This window comes from Coenobita brevimanus, chromosome 78, assembly GCF_032717465.1.
Source record: "Coenobita brevimanus isolate Jiangsu-jjx chromosome 78, ASM3271746v2, whole genome shotgun sequence".
In the NCBI taxonomy this organism is placed as follows: domain Eukaryota; kingdom Metazoa; phylum Arthropoda; class Malacostraca; order Decapoda; family Coenobitidae; genus Coenobita; species Coenobita brevimanus.
The window spans coordinates 25476140-25494291 of record NC_137031.1 but is presented as its reverse complement, the minus strand read 5'-3'; positions in this window follow the sequence as shown (position 1 = coordinate 25494291).

The following is an 18152-nucleotide window of genomic DNA, read 5'->3' as shown; positions in this document are numbered from 1 at the left end:
AGGTGGGGGTGGCAGGAGGGGAGCGAGAGGCAGGTCAACAATAAGGGCAAAGTGATCACTCGCAAGGTGGGGGTGGAGTGTCCACGACGCCAAGCCCGCGAGTGGTGTTGACACAAGGGAGAGATCGAGGCGACCTCCCCCAATATGGGTGGGCTCAGCCACATCATTTAATAGGGAGACACCACCCATCTCCTCCAGAACCAAAGAGATGTGCCATCCTGCTTCATTGGACTGAAGAGGCGAAGATAGAAAGGCGTGGTGGGCGTTAAAGTCGCCCCCTATGTATACGGCTCCCCTGGCAGCCTGGGAGAACAGATCTCGCAACTCCAGGGTGCCCCTCTGGCTCCGGTATACATTATATACCGTCAGGGGCGACATAGCCAGATGGAGAACCACACCCTGAACCTCCACATCAGGTCCACAGAAAGGAGGGGGTTCACAATCCGTGCACACGATGTGGTTCTGAACCAGAACAGCACATCCCCGTGTGATGCCACGAACGTACGGAAGGAGATGGGTGGTGTAACCCGTGAGACGAAATGTGGAACTGTCTGGGAGCAGGGTCTCCTGCAGTAGGATGACATGGGGGCAGTCCTTCTCAGCCGCTTCCTGCAAAAGCGGGAGCTTGTACCATAATCCTAGACAGTTCCACTGAAGGAGTCTAAGGGAGGAGGAGTCCTGCCGTCTGGAGAGAGACAGAGACGATCCACCTCCGACATCTGAGTTGGGGCTATGTCCATAGTTGTCTCCACCGAGGGTGGAGACTCTTCTCTTTGAAGGGGGCGAGGTTGAGTCTGTTGAAGGGCTGCAGATAGGGCGGCTGAACTGCGGGGCTTGGACCGCTTGAAGGAGTGGGCTGGCTTGCGTGGGGAAGTCCGTTTCCTCCTTGAAGAGTGAGCATGGTGGCGAGAGGCATGCTTGGCACCGAGGCCTTCCATCTTCCTGGAGATAGCCTCGTCTATTATGCGATCGGCAGCAGAGCTGATTGCAGCTGCCTTTATGGTGATCCCCAGCTTTAGTGATACTGCTTTGGCAACAGCCACGGCAATTTGAGATCCCAGATCTCTTATGTCCTCCTGTGAGAATGTCATGACAGGTGGAGCAGGGGCGGTGGGTGGGCTGGGCACTGAGCTGGGTTTTGGTGGCAAAGCCGTAGGTGGTGGACTGAGTGCCGTGCTGGGTGGCGATGGGAGGCTGGACGGCGGCGGGTAGTGAACCTCTGCAGTGGTCTGGCTCACCGTGAGAGCTGAGGGCAAGGGAGGAAAGTCTTGATCGCTGAAGGCTGGTGGGCGTGGAGCAAGAGGGCGGCGTTGTTGTCCCCATATGAAAGTGCCGGGGGGAGCTGGAGTTGCACTGGCGGCCTGGTGTTCTTGCACGAATGCAACCTGTCTCTCCCGACCCTGTTCCACGCGCCGAATCCTTGCAGGGCAATTGCGTTGCCAGGTGTGATGTTTCCCTGAGCAGTTGTGGCACTTGGCAGCGATCGGTTCCTTCGCCTTGAACTGTTTCAGCCATTGGCCTGTGTTGTGCGCTCCACTGCACATACCACAGATGACGGGGCGGTTGCAGGTGGCACGATGATGCCTGAAGCGTTGGCATTGGTAGCAGTGCAGCGGTTCTGGCGTGAAGGGGCAGAGATGAAAAGTGCCCCAATTGCCCAGGTCGAGGGACGGCACTAGAGGCCCGCGCAGGGTCACACAGACCTGCAGCGTTTCCTCCCATGTCCTCTGATTCTGGCAGCGCTCTGCTGCCTCGACAAGAGGGTACCGTAAGAGGATATCCACCGGCATATGCTGGGGATATCCCATTACTGTTGCCTTTGTGGTTTGTCCTCCCTGAGACAGCTCCACTAGCTTTATAATTGGTGCTTCCTCCTCTGCCACCACCTTCTGCCAAAGGTACGACTCCTCCTCGGTGGGGATCAGCATGCAGCTGTTGTCTCGGCCGTAGCAATTCGCGGCCACGAGGCCTGGCAGGTGTTTTTCCAACGTCGCTACCGCATCGTAGCTGGTCTCGTATCCCTCCTGGAGAGGAACGCGAAAGGCCGGGAAGGACGAGCGAGGAGGTGGAGGAGGCACAACTGAGACCGAAGGTCGAGTTGCAGAGGGATGCTGCTGTAGCACCAAAGTCCTGGATGCAGGAGCGTGAGCGTTTCCCTGCGGCGCTTGTCGTGCTTTCCACATCGCAGGGATGAAACCGTCAGCGTCAGGAGAGTCGACGGGCATAGCAGAAAGGGCAGCTCCAGCAGCAGAGCCAGCTGTAGTGGGTGCTGTTGCAGCACGGGCTGCATCATGTGCAGCCAAGGCAGTAGGTGGTGACACCTTGGCAGAGGTAGGTGCCTGAATGTGCGGGTGCTCAGAGGGAGAGGCAGCTGGATGGGTGGCACCAGAGGTCTGTTCCTTAGCTCTGGGGACAGAAGGAGGAGCCGAAGCATCGTCCTCCATCGCCTCATGCACACGTGCAACCTTGGTTGCACGTGACGAAGTGGAAGGGGGGCCTGAGGCAACAGGCCGTGCACAGGGAGCAGTCCCCTTAAGCCTAGAAGGAGGGGAGGCAGAGGTGTCGCCAGATGTCGACGAGTGGGAGCTAGTGTCTGAGAGACACCGCTCTCGCTTCGCGCCTGGCGGGGCAGCAGGGCGAGACGTCCTCTGCTGGGAAGGGGTTTGACAGGCTGGGCCAGTGGGCCTGGGAATCTGCGTCCTCCCCATGTCCCTGAGGGACAGACACACAAACACACACAGACGTCACTCACACAGACACCCAGACAGGTACACCAACACTCACTCTTAAAACCCGAAAACAATATACAGTAAAAATGGCCTAGTTCCCTACAGTGACGGGCAACCTATGCTCCCTGCCCTCTAAAGGGCGACGTGGGAGGCCCCGCCACTGCCCCTTTCGGGACTTCCCTAATCTATAAGAGCCGCCCTCACTGCCTCCTTTAACCAGGCCCTAATGGCCCCCCTTCATGGCAGTGCCCTAACGGCACCCCTTCAGAGTTCGGCGTCGTACTACAGTGAGGGACACTAATGGGAGGCCCAATAAGAAAAAAAACACACACACACAAACACACAAACACACGCAAACACACTACACTAACACTCTCACAGTCAGGCAGTGGCCGTCTGTCAGGAATAGAGTCCAGGCCAAAGCACAGTAAGAGAGAGAAACTCACTCTCTGTGCCAGAGACTAAGTCTCAAAAGAGGCAAAAACAGGGAAAAACTGGCAAAATTCCACCTCAGTAACTAGGACTAAGTCCAGTGTTGGAGAGAGAGTGACCAGAGCTCCAAGTCAGACAACGTCTAGGCAAGGAGTGTGAGAGGGACAAGTCCGTACTTATGGCATTTGTTTGTGCACCTGACATGGCATTTGCTCGTACACCTGACATGGCATTTGCTCGTACACCTGACATGCCATTTGTTCGTGCACCTGACATGTGATTTGCGTCCTCAAACTAGTATGGCAGATTTGAATGAGCAGACAGTGTGCATTAGTTTATATTTTTTGTTCGGGAAAACCACGGATGAGGCAGTGACAATACTTAAGCAAGCTTTCAAGAAGCAGGTTATGAAAAAGAAACACAAGTCTACGAATGGTACGGGCGTTTTAACAAAGGCAACATTTCCAAGACTCTCCACGTCCAGGCCGTCCATTGACCTTCCAAACAGATGAAAATATCTAGAAAATTCGAAAGGCAATCTTGGAAGATCGTCGCGGCACTAATGGAGGCCACAGGCTTTTCTTGAATTCATTCCAACGGATTTTGACACAACATTTTGACATGCACCGAGTCCCAGCAAAAATCGTCGCTCATCTTCTAAAGGAAGATCAAAAAGCATATCGCGTGAACTTATGTCAGTACTTGAAAGAACAGTTGAGATATGGCCCAAACTATACTTCAAATGTCATTACGGGTGACGAGACCTGAGTTTTCGGGTATGGTCCCGAAACCAAGCAGTAGTCTAGTCAGTGGAAGACACCAACATCTTCAAGACCGAAAGAAGCTTGTAAGGTTAAGTCCAACATGAAGACAATGTTGATTATATTTTTTGACATTGAGAGAGCTGTCCATAAACAGTTTGTTCCCTGTGGACAGATTGTGAACCTGCACTTTTGTGTTACAGTGCTGGGGCGTCGACAGGAAAGCGTCAGGTGCAAACGTCCAGGAAAGTGACGCACACACAAATGGTTCCTGCATCACGACAATGCACCATCACACACCACGTTGTCAGTTCAGCCAGTTTTGGCCAAAAACAACGTTGTTGTTGCTCCTCATCCCCCTCACTAGCCAAATCTCGCTCCCAGTGATTATTTCTTCTTTCTCAAGTTTAAGGACTGAAAGGCGGAAGAATTAACAACATCGAAGAAATCCAGAAAACTAGCAGGAGTCTATGGACAAGGTGATGCAAGACGACTACAGAAATTGTTTCCAGGAATGGGAAAAGCCCTGGGACATGTGTATAGCGTCTAAAGGGGAGTCCTTTGTAGGGAACTTAAATGGAGTTTCTGTAAGTTTTGTAATGAAGTTTTTTTGTTACCAGTTCTAGGAATCTAATGGCCCTCCCTCGTAAACATTAGTGTAGGATATAAAAAATAATGTTATTGAAATTGTGTCAGAATGGGTTTACAGAAAACTGTGTGTAATACTAACAGGAAGAGAGTTTTGTGATAGGTATCAGAAAACACACACACACACACACACACACACACACACACACACACACACACACACACAAAGAGAGAGAGAGGGAGAGAGAGAGAGAGAGAGAGTTATGTCCTTCGACCTCCACTGCTATTTCACCGACCAAACTTTGTGATGCCAAACTTTACCAATGAAATAGAGAGAGAGAGTTACGTGTCCCTCGACTTCCACTATTTCACTGATTAGACTTTGTGATGCCAAACTTTACTTACCCAATAAAAAGGGAATGCAAGGTTTATTCTCCAGATTAAAAATAGAAACATATAACATTTTGGTACAATATTTTTCTTAATGGTTATTGTCTCACACCATCTCCGTCTGGCTGGCTGTCACACACGTACACACACACACACACACACACACACATACACAATTCCTCTCCCTTCCACATGCAGAAAAAATACATATTACAAGAGGACAGTTACTTAATATTCTTAACCAGAGAACCATTGCAGTCTTGTGATATGAACCTCCTAGTTATTGCTCTATCAGTCTTAAATCATCTCTCCTCCTTCCCTGCAGCACTCCCTCCCCCCCTCTCTTTTGTTTCTCTCCTTACCGTTCTCATTTTCCTCGTCTTTCGCCCTCCTCCTCTCTCTGTCCATCCTCCTCCCCTCCTCTCTGTTCAGCCCTTCTCTTCCCATCATTCCCTTGCTGATTCCCTCCTTAGCTTCTCACTTTTCACCTACCTCTCTCCTTCTATTCCCTCCTCTTTCGCCCTTCTTCCCTTCGTTCCTTCATTTCACTTCCCTCCCGTTTCTCTCTCTCCTCCCCCCGCTCTTCCCTCCCCTCCCATTTTTCCTCACTGCCCTCTCTATCCTTGCTTCCCTCCTTACCCCGCCTCCCTTCCTTTCTTCCCTTCCTTTATTACCCTCCCCTTTCCCTGCTTTTCCCCCCTTCTCTCTACCTTCCCACGTCCGTCCTCTCTTTCTCCTTTTTATCCTTCCCCACCTTTCATCTATCATCCTTACTTCCCCTCTTGTCTCCCCTTCCCCGTCTCTCCTCCCCGTATCTCCCACCCCCCCTCTCCCACTCACCTTCCCCCCTCCTTCCTCTTTTGCATCCTTTCTCACCTCTCATTCTTCAACCTTCCCTCCCCTCTTCTCTCTCCGTCCCCTTCTCTACCCCTCTATCTCCTCTCTTTCCTCTTCCCCTTCCGTCCTTCCTCTTCTTTTTCATCTTTCCTACTTCTCTTCCTTTTTTCACTTCCCAAGGAAGTAGTACTTATACGCAGTGAGAGAGAGAGAGAGAGAGAGAGAGAGAGAGAGAGAGAGAGAGTTTGGAAGCCGTGACCAAAAAGTCTCAGATGTTTCTGAGGCAGATTCACAAATATAAACACACAGATCACTGAGAAGCTTGGCATACCTGTGATAATGGTATTTTAAGGAACACTGGCAGTAATGGATATGCCAGTCCAGTAACTGTAATATGCCACTAACAGAAACAATCCCAATAATCACCATTAACATCACAATTATCTCCAGATATTTTTTGCATTTTAAAGACAGGGAGAGTAAAGCCAGTTTGTTTACAGTATCACTTTATAAAATTATAACTACTGTATCTACCTGTCAGATATTCAACAAATAGACTCAGTTATCTATGCATGGATCTGTCAGTCTACCTACCAATTTATCTAGCTATCCATCCCTTTATCAGTTTTGTGCACAATGCAAGATAATCAGTGAACTTCACATCAACTGTGGCAACAAACTAGGCGTGTGGGACATGCTTAGTTTGAGAGACACTTCAGTGATTCTACTGAAAGGCCACATCAGTGAGAAAGCTCTGACTGGGGAGAATAAATTAAGTTAGGAACACACACACACACACACACACACACACACACACACACACACACACACACACACACACACACACACACAGTCAGTGAAACGAAACGTCAACACTCTCTCTCTCTCTCTCTCTCTCTCTCTTTCTCATGTACAAGTATGTATGTATGTACGTATTCATGTATACATGCATGCATGTCGGTGGCTCAATCGGTAGAGAGATGTCCTGCAGTCCTAATGGACCCAGGTTCGAATCCTCTTTGGGGCGGGAAACAGTATAAGGATTTGAATTTCATAAAGCAGATTTTACTGCCTCCACCAGACGACCCGACGATATGCCTGAAAAGATTTCCCCGCTAATACCAATACACTAAGCCTGAGTGAGACAGCCCTAGCATGTAATCAATATAGACGGTAGGTGTTAGCGCCGAAATGGTGACATGTGGAGGTGCATAGTATGTAGGGGGACTACTGGGCCTTGAGAACAGGCTATGAAGCCAAAGCCCACGGTCGGACACATAAAAAATGTACCTTATGTATGCATGCATGTATGTATGACTTACATGTATCTATCAGTCTATCTGTCTATCTAACTTTCCATCTATCTATGCATATGTGTACCATACATATTTATACAGTACGTATAAATCTGATTTCTGTGTGTTTGTGTAAATGGCTATGCTATGTATATGTATCTACATATCTGTGTGTATTTATGCAAGCAACAATGACTGTGTGTATGCATGTGCATGTATGAATGAGTAATGTGTACGTACGTGTATACATGTACCAATGTGGAGGTGTATAAAAGTGTGTATACATGTATGCATTACTGTGAAGTTTGTGAGTGCGTTAGGGTACAACACAGCACAGGTAAGACCTTGCTAATATGTGACGACTCAAGATGCCTGCAACCACTGTCTGACTCTCTTCTTCTTCATTTCTGCAACATTCGCGGCCTTTCCTCCAACTTTTGCTCTGTTGAGCACCAACTCTCCTTCTCTAAACCTCACCTTCTTTTTCTAAATGAGACTCAGCTGTAGGAGGCAACTGACAGCAAACCTTTTTGTGTATCCTCCTTCTTTCTCTATACTCATTTCAAAGCCAAAGGTGGATGTTGTGCATATGTACGCAACGACCTATCTTGTTCTCGTGTACCTGAACTCGATTCTTCTAAATTCTCTACACTCTGGCTTCGGCTTTCCTGTCATTCTCTGACTAAATATATCTGCGCTGTTTACTTATATCCTGATTCTACTATCAAAAATTCTTTGACTATCTTACTTCTACGATGGAACACATTCTATCCATTTCTCATTTCTCCGAAATCTCCATTCTAGGAGATTTCAATGTTCACCACCACCTTTGGCTCTCCTCTCCTTTCACTGATCCACCTGGTGAGCTAGCCTACACCTTTTCTATCCTTAATGACCTAGAGCAGCTTCTACAGCACCCTACCCGTATCCATGGCCGCTTTGGAGAGAGCTCCAACATACTTGACCTCTTGCTTACTACTAATCCTTCTGCTTACACTGTTAACCTTTTCTCTCCGTTGGGCTCCTCCGATCACAACCTTATCACCTTAACCTGTCCTATCGCTCCGGTATGGCCTGTGGACCCTCCAAAGAAACGACGTCTCTGGCACTTTGGAGCTGCGGACTGGGAGGCCCTCAGGCAGTACTTCTTTGATTTTCCATGGAATGATTATTGCTTCCATGGCCGGGAGCCATGTGGGTGTGCCTTGTGCATTATGGAGGTTATTCTCTCGGGCATGGAAGCATACATTCCTTACTCATATCCTCTGACTAATGCAAGAAAGCCTTGGTTTAATCACGCTTGTTCTAGTGCTGTCTGCAACAAGGAGAGGGCCTATAAAAGGTACCAGAGCCAACCCACCCATGAATCACATCTTTTATACGTTTCTGCCCGGAATTGTGCTAAGTTTGTTCTTCGCTCTGCTAAAAATAATTTCATTCGTACTAAATGCTCTCAACTCTCCAACTCGAATTCTTCCATCTCCTTCTGGCACCTTGCCAAAAACCTTACTAAAAACTTTATCTCATCATCTTTCCCTCCTCTTTTCTACTCTGATGGCTCTGTAGCTATTTCTTCTACTGATAAAGCAGATCTCTTCGCTCAGACTTTCTCCTCCAATTCCACCTTAGACGATTCCGGTGCTGTTCCTCCATCACTTCCCCCCTCTGACTTCCTTATGACTGACATTAAAATTTCTTCAGCTGATGTATTTTCTGCCATCACTGGCCTCAATACTAACAAGGGATATGGGCCTGATGGAGTCCCTCCTGTTGTTCTCAAGAACTGTGCTTCTGTGCTTACACCCTGCCTAGGCAAACTCTTTTGCCTTTGTCTGTCAACTTGTACCTCTCCTTCTTGCTGGAAGTTTGCTCTCATTCAGCCAGTCCCAAAGAAGGGTGACCATTCCCAACCCTCTAACTATCGTCCAGGTGCTTTAACATCCTGTATCTCAAAAGTTTTCGAGTCAATTCTTATTAGGAAAATTTTAAAGCATCTTTCCTATTACAATCTTCTTTCTGATCGTCAGTATAGATTCCATCAGGGACGCTCCACTGGCGATCTTCTCACCTACCTTTCAGACTCCTGGTCATCCTCCTTTCGGGACTTTGGCGAAAGTTTTGCCATTGTACTTGACATCTCAAAGGCTTTCGATCGAGTCTAGCATAAATCTTTTATTTCCAAACTGCCCTCTTACGGTTTCTATCCTTCTATATATGCCTTCATCTCTATCTTCCTTTCCGGTCGTTCTATAGCAGCTGTTGTAGACGGCCATCGTTCTTCTCCTACATCTATCAACAGTGGTGTTCCTCAGGGCTCTGTCCTATCACCAACTCTCTTCCTTTTATTCATCAATGACCTAAGCTGTACATCTAACCCAATCCACTCATATGCTGATGGCTCCACCCTTCACCTATCCATTCGGTTCCCGCAACGTCCTTTACCTATCTATTCGGTTCCCGCAACATCCATCTCAGCAGTTACTTCAACAAACAAGGGACGAGGCTATGGCACACCTAATGTCTGACTTGGCTCGTATCTCTGACCGGGGTAAAAATAATCTGGTTGTTTTTATTGCATTAAAGACTCAGTTTTTACACCTATCAACCCGACAAAATATTCCGCAGGTATACCCACTAATGTTTATTAATATTCAGCTTAATCCTGCATCATCCTTGAACATGCTTGGGGTTTCATTTACTCGGGACTTATCTTGGAAAGATCATATTACATCTCTTGTAAAGTCTGCTTCCAAGAGATTAGGTATGCTAAGCCGACTCCGTTCTTTCTTTACCCCTGCACAATTGTTGACTCTATATAGGGATTTTATCCGCCCTTGTGTGGATTACAACTCTTATGTGTGGGGAGGCTCCTCAAATACAGCTCTTCTCAATAGGGTGGAGTCAAAGGCTTTTCGTCTCATTAACTCTCCTCCTCTTACTGACTCCCTTCAACCTCTGTCTCTTCGTCGCACTGTTGCATCTTTATCTCTTTTCTATCGCTACATCCATGGTTATTGCTGCTCTGAACTGTCTGCATGCATTCCTCGTCTTCTGCGACGGGCGCGTAGCATCCGTATAGCAGAAAACTCTCATCCCTTTTCTGTCCAACTCACTAATGCAAGAGGTAACCGTTACTCCCAGATTTTCATTTATGCAACAGGTCAACTTTGGAACTGTCTCCCTGTGTCTGTATTTCCTGCTTCCTATGATCTCCAGTCTTTCAAATGCAGTGTGTCCAGGCATCTCGAAATGATCGGATCTTGAATTTGGCTCTCTCTTGTATTTTGCTTTTCTCTTGGAAGGAACAATAATTGCGGGCTCGGGGACTTTGGTTCCTTCTTCCTCGCATAATAAAAAAAATAAAAAAAAAAGGTGGAAGGACACCAGGCATGGTGCACTGTGATGGTGAGGAGAGGAAGGGGTGGGGGAGAAGAGGTGGTGACAAGAAAAGGGTATGTGTAGGGAGCCGGAGAAGAGGAACAGAGGAAGTGAAGAGAGAGAGAGAGAGAGAGAGAGAGAGAGAGAGAGAGAGAGACTGTGTGTGTGTGTGTGTGTGAGAGAGAGAGAGAGAGAGAGAGAGAGAGAGAGAGAGAGAGAGAGAGAGAGAGAGAGAGAGAGAGAGAATCAGTCTACAAATACTGAGCCTAAGCAATGAACTTTGAACTATCTTACTGACAGCGCCAGTGTTCTAACTCAAGATTCATTGCGATTAAAAGCCTGGATATCATAGCCAGTGGGAAACACACGAAGGATACAGTTCTCCAGCTGACGCGTTGTGTACACATAAAGAGCTGGACAGAAAAGTGGCTAGAGTGTGTATTTAGGCGGGTGCTGCGTGGCGTCTGTATTGGGGCAGGGATATGATTACGAACCCTGAGGGGCAGACGCCATGGAAATATTGATATTAGTGAGTTAAGGTTCCTTGGGGGTCATCAAAAGACTCGGGACATTGGTAATATTATGAAAATAAATCGCAAATGAAAAGGTGGTATGAAGCCTCCTATGATATCCAGAATATGGCTCAGGGTATGGGCATTAAGATTACATGCCAAGGTCATACACCCGAACACTCTTCAATGCTTGCCCCAGGCTGGGAATGTACCCAGAACAACAGACGTGGTTGTCAAGTGCACCACCATCCCAGCCACTGGGAGACATCAAAGACAGGTAGATACATACGTACATACATACATACATATGTAGACAAGAAGATTTGGACAAAGAAAAGTAATAGACAGACAAACAGAATGACATACATAGACCGACTGACACACATAAACAAATACAAATGGATAAATATACAGAGTAACATATACGAGCAATATTGTGCACATTTTTGTTACTTTGTCTTCCTACTGATTCAACAACAGTACTTAATCCCTTCATCACCACATGGTCATTCTTCTATTCTTGCTGCTGTCACAAGATTTTATTCAGCTTAGAGGGCACACTCTGGTAGTGAAGAAGTTGTGTTTGTGGTGGTGGTGTTTTCTTTTTTAATGCAGGGAAGAAGGAACCAAAGGCCAGGAGACTTCAAACAGTTCCTTTCAGGAGAAAACAATACAACAGAGAGTCAAAATCAAGATCCGTTCAGTTCGAGATGCCTGGACACACTGCGTTTGAAAGACTGGAGATCATAGGAAGTAGGAAATACAGAGGAAGACAGTTCTAGAGCTGACCTGTCGCATATATGAAGGACTGGGTGTAACGGTTATCTCTGGCATAAGGGAGTTGGACAGAAAAGGGATGAGAGTTTCTTATTAGACGAGTGCTACGTGCCTGTCATAGCGGTGAAGGAATGCAAGCAGACAGTTCAGAGGAGCAGCGACCATTTAAGTAGAGACAGAAAGGAGATAAAGATGCAACAGTGCTGCGAAGAGACAGGTTGAAAAGGGAGCCTGTAGGAGGAGGGGAGTTAATGAGAAGAAAAGCCTTTGACTCCACCTTGTTGAGAAGAGCTGAATGTGGGGAGCCTCCCCACACATGAGAGTTGTACTCTACACAGGGGCAAATAAAACCCAGGTATAAAGTCAACAACTGTACATGAGTAAAGAAGGTACGGGGTGAGCTTTGCACACCTAATCTCTTGGAAGCAGATTTTACAAGACATGTAATATGATCTTTCCAAGACCAATCCAGAGAGAATGAAACCCCAAGCATGTTTAAAGATGGTGCAGGATTGAGCTGGATAATACTCGTACCAACATTAGCAACTACTCCTGTGGAAAATTTTGGGGGGTTGATAGGTGTGAGAAATGAGCTTCTGACGCATCAAAAACTAGATTACTTTTACCCCAGTCAGAGATATGAGACAGGTCAGACATTAGGTGTGCCATAGCCTTATCCATTATTTTTGAAGAAACTGCTGAGATTGACGCTGCGGGAAGAGAATGGAAAGGTGTAGATTAGAGTCTTTAGCATATAGGGTTAGATTTTTTTTCTTTAATGCAAGAATGAGGGAACCAAAGGCCAGGAGTCCACAAACTGTTCCTTCCAAGAAAAAACAAAAACAATACAAAAGAGAGCCAAATTCAAGATCCGTTCATCTCGAGACGCCTGGACATATTGCGTTTGAAAGACTGGAGATCAGAGGGAGTAGGAAATACAGGCAGAGAGAGACAGTTCCAAGCTTGACCTGTTGCATAAACGAAGGACTGGGAGTAACAGTTAACTCTTGCATTAGAGAGTTGGACAGAAAAAGGATGAGATTTTGATGCTAGACGGGTGCTACGCACCCGTCGTAGTGGTGGAGGGATGCAAGCAGACAGTACAGAGGAGCAGTGACCATGGAAGTAACGATAGAAAAGAGATAAAGATGCAACAATGCGGAGAAGAGACAGAGGTTAAAGGGAGCCAGTAACAGGAGGAGAGATGATAAAACAAAAAGCCTTTGACTCCCCCTATTGAGAAGAGCTGTATGTGAGGAGCCTCCCCATATATGAGAGTTGTACTCTAAACAGGGTCGAATATAACCCGTGTATAAAGTCAACAACTGTGCCGGGGTAAAGAACGAACAGAGTCGGCTTAGCACACCTAATCTCTTGGAAGCAGATTTTACAAGAGATGCAATATGATCATTCCAAGATAAGTCCTGAGTGAATGAAACTCCAAGCATGTTCAAGGATGATGCAAGATTAAGATGAATATTGTTAAACATTATTGGGTACTCCTGTGGAAGACTGTGTCAGGTTGATAGGTGTAAAAACTGAGTTTTTGATGCATTAAAAACAACAAGATTATTCTTACCCCAGTCAGAGATACGAGACATTAGGTGTGCCATAGCCACATTCCTTGTTTGTTGAAGTAACTGCTGAGATGGACGTTGCAGGAACCGAATGGAAAGGTTAAGGGTGGAATCATCAGTGTACGAGTGGATAGGGTTAGAAGTACAACTTAGAAGATCATTGATGAATAAAAGGAAGAGAGTTGGTGATATGACAGAACCCTGAGGAACACCACTGTTGATAGATGTAGGAGAAGAACGATGGCCGTCTACAGCAGTGGCTATAGAACGACCAGAAAGGAAGCCATATATGAAGGCACAGATAAAAGGATAGACACCGTATGAGAGTAGTTTGGAAAGATTTATGCTAGACTCGATCGAAAGCCTTTCAGATGCCAAGTGCAATGGCAAAGCTTTCTTCAAAGTCCCGAAAGGAGGATGACCAGGAGTCTGAAAGGTAGGTGAGATGATCACCAGTGGAGCGCCCTGACGGAACCCATACTGACGATCAGAAAGAAGGTTGTGATAGGAGAGATGCTTTAAAAGATTTATGTTAAGAATTGACTCAAAAATTTTTGAGACACAGGATGTTAAAGCAATTGGACGATTGTTAGAGGGTTGGGAATGGCCACCCTTCTTTGGGACTGGCTGAATGAGAGCAAACTTCCAGCAAGAAGAAAAGGTATAAGTTGAAAGAAAAAGGGAAACGAGTTTACCTAGGCAGGGTTTAAACACTGAAGCACAGTTCTTGAGGACAACAGGAGGGAGTCCATTAGGCCCATATGCCTTGTTAGTATTGAGGCCAGTGATGGTAAAAAAATACATCAGCTGAAGAAATTTTAATGTCAACCATGAGGAAACCTGAGGGGGGAAGTGATGGAGGAACAGCACCGGAATAATCTAAGGTAGAATTGGACGAGAAAGTCTGAGCGAAGAGATCTGCTTTATCACTAGAAGATATAGCCTCAGAGCCATCAGAATAGAAAAGAGGAGGGAAGGATGATGAGATAAAGTTGTTAGAAAGGTTTTTGGCAAGGTGCAAGAAGGAGATGGAAGAATTAGAGTTGGGGAGTTGAAAGCATTTTGTACGGATGAAATTATTTTTAGCAGAGCGAAGAACAGACTTAGCATGATTCTGGGCAGAAATATAAACAAGATGTGATTCAGGGGTGGGTTGGCTTTGATACCTTTTGTAGGCCCTCTCCTTGTTGCGGACAGCATTAGAAAGAACGTGATTAAACCAAGGGTTTCTTGCATTAGTCAAAGGATATGATAAAGGAATGTATGCTTTCATGCTCGAGAGAATAACCTCTGTAATGTGCAAGGCACACTCAGATGGCTATCGACCATGGAAGCAAGAATCATTCCAGGGAAAATCAAAGCAGTACTGCCTGAAGGCCTCCCAGTCCGCAGCTCCAAAGTGCCACAGACGACGTTTCTTTGGAGGGTCCATAGGCCCCACCGGAGTGATAAGACAGGTTAAGGTTATAAGGTTGTGGTCGGAGGAGCCCAACGGAGAGGAAAGATTAACAGTGTAAGCAGAAGGATTCGTTGTAAGGAAGAGGTCAAGTATGTTGGAGCTCTCTCCAAAACGGTCAGGGATATGGATAGGGTGCTGTACAAGCTGCTTTAGGTCACTAAGGATAGAAAAGATGTAGGCTTGTTCACCAGGTGGATCAGTGAAAGGAGAGGAGAGCAAAAGGTGGTGGTGAACATTGAAATCTCTGAGAATGGAGATTTCAGAGAGAGGAGAAATGGATAGAATGTGTTCCATCGTAGAAGTAAGATAGTCGAAGAATTTTTCATAGTCAGTAGAATTAGGAGATAAGCAGTGCAGTTATATTTGGTCAGAGAATGACAGGAAAGCCGAAGCCAGAGAGTAGAGAATTCAGAAGATTCAAGTTCAGGAATACGAGAGCAAGATAAGTCGTTGCTTACATATACACAACAGCCACATTTGGCTTTGAAATGAGTATAGAGAAAGTAGGTTGAAACAGAAAAGGGTTTGTATTCAGTTGCCTCAAACAGCTGAGTCTTTGTCAAGAAGAGAAGGTGAGGTTTTGATGAGGAGAGGTGGTGTTCGACAGAGGGAAAGTTAGAGGAAAAGGCCGTGAATGTTGCAGAAATGAAGAAGTGAGTCAGACAGTGGTTCTCGGCATCTCTTTGAGTCATCACAGAGAGAGGGGGGGATGGTGGGGGAATTTATGGTCCCTCCCCCTCGGGACTCCGAGGCATGATTTATTGACGCCATTCCTCTTTTTTTCAATTTTGAAAAGGTAGTGTATGGTGTGCTGTGCAAGTAGTTTGGTGCTGACAGTTAGAGGAACTTGTATTGGAGAGCAAGCTGGCCTACTCCCTGTGTTACTGAAGCACTGAAAAAGTTCAGCAAAGGGGGATGGTCAGGATGTAGTCCTGAGGGCTGATGAAACGGGAGCTCCAGCTCTCCCTGTCATCAGCTTTCCATCCATCTTAGAAAGTCATTTATGAAACATAGGAAGAGAGTTGATGATAGGACAGAGCCCTGAGGAACACCACTGTTGATAGATCTAGAGGAACGGTGGTCATCCACGACAGCAGCTATAGAGCGATCAGAAAGGAAGCTAGAGATGAAGGCATAGTATAGAAACCGTAACAGGGAAGTTTGGAAATTAATGATTTATGCCAGACTCAATCGAAAGCCTTTGAGATGTTAAGTGAAATGGCAAAGCTTTCTCCAAAGTCCCGAGAGGAGGATGACCAGGAGTCTGAGTGGTAGGTGAGAAGATCTCCAGTTGGGCGTACCTGGCGGAACCCATATTGACGATCAGAAAGTAGGTTGTGATAGGAAAGAGGCTTTAATTTTGTTTTGTTTTGTTTTGAATCGACTCGAAAACTTACGAGACACAGGATGTTAAAGCAAATGGGTAATAGTTAGAGGATTGGGAATGGTCACCCTTCTTTGGGACTGGCTGAATGAGAGCAAACTTCCAACCAGAAGGAAAGGTGCAAGTTGACAGGTGGTGGTCCTAGGCTAATATGAACGTAATCACAGTGGACTGCTGGCTGATGTCGCCCTTTTCCTTCAGTCCAAATCCTTATCGGGGGACAGGGAGGGAACTGATGGATATTTCAATAACCGCTGCCTGGATATATTAGTGCCACCACGTGAAGGCTTCTTGAAAGGGATAATGAAGCCTCTATCTAAACCCGCCAGTTCATAAAGTTTCTGAAGGATTTTAAAAAGTCGTTTGTAAATGACTGGAATATAATAAAAGTGACATTTCTTAACTACAGTAACATTTTTCTTACTCTTTCATCTTACCTTGTTAGGAGCCAGCGAGCGATGTTTACTTACAATTAAGTTTGGAACGAGCGGCCCGGCCGGACCCAATCATCACACTAAACAGAAGGTAATGGCTTTACTCCTGCCAGTACGTGAAGTAGAGTTAAAATTATCTCTGTGTGTGATAAATTGATTCAATAAATTTTATTATCTGAAAACTCACTTATAAAGGCGTAGGAGCCCCTTCGAATCTCGAGTTTTACAAGGCAGTGTTCAGCGCTAAGCAGTGAACGCCCCGTTTACGAAATCAAATTGAACGGGATTTTCTGTCGTAACACTGTGTTTTTTGGCATCAGATCAAGCAATTAAATATCAGAGATTCCGCCTATAATTTTATAACAGAGGGAAAATGTGATGACATGGCGCTCGCTGGCCGCGCACTCACAAAGCGCACTTTACTGGTTATACCAGTTTTATACACGTTTTATTTTTCTTCGTTCTCTGGCTTTATTTCTTGGTTTCATTAAATATTTGAAGATTTTTTTTATGGGAGTCTTGTGTTTTTCCATCTCTCTCTCTCTCTCTCTCTCTCTCTCTCTCTCTCTCTCTCTCTCTCTCTCTCTCTCATCCAGGGTTCAATTCCTTCACCAGCACCGCCACCACCATTACCATTACAAGGGATGACGACCTGAGATGCAGGTATCAACAGTCTTTTAATGGGATTCCAGATGGGTGAGTGCACTAGGGTTGGACTGATAGGTAGATGGATAGGCAGATAGACAGGTAGATAAACAGATAGATGGATAGATAGATAGAAAGGTAGAGAGACAGGCAGGTACGCTGATAGACCGATTTAGACGAATAGATAGATAGATAGACAGATAGATAAACGGACATTCATATAGATGTGTGGATTCAGACGGATGAATTAATAGACGGATATAAATGAATGAATGAGATGGACTGATGGATGAATGAGAGAAAAAATTATATAAATTAATTTTGGATGGATAGAGGAGATACATGAATGAAGACACACACACACACACACACACACACACACACACACACACACACACACACACACAAAGTGCTCGGCAAACTAAATAAAACAGCTAACAAGCACCGCAACCTCTTAACTGTATATTATTTCCAGGTGGCACTATTATTACCACGTCCAGTTACCCTTGTCGTCAGAATTTGGCAATTATGCCTACGGGCCTGCCTGTTTGTCTGTCTGTTACTCTCTGATAAGTATTCTCCATGACTACATTCTGACCATTGTGTATGTATTTTATAATGCTGAAAATGTGTGTGTGTGTGTGTGTGTGTGTGTGTGTGTGTGTGTGTGTGTGTGTGTGTGTGTGTGTGTGTGTGTGTGTGTGTGTGTGTGTGTGTGTGTGTGTGTGTGTGTGTGTGTGTGTTGGTTGGAGATAATTCAGTTACTCTGGCCTGAAGTGTTTGTGAGCAGACTGATGGGTACATAATAGATGGATAGATATACGGGTAGGTAAATAGACAGAGACAGAGGTAACTAGATGAGTGAAAATAGAGATGTCATAATAGATAGACAGGCAGCCAAACAGCTGAACAGACAGGAGTGTAGGCAGGTACGCAAACAGTATGACGCAAAGT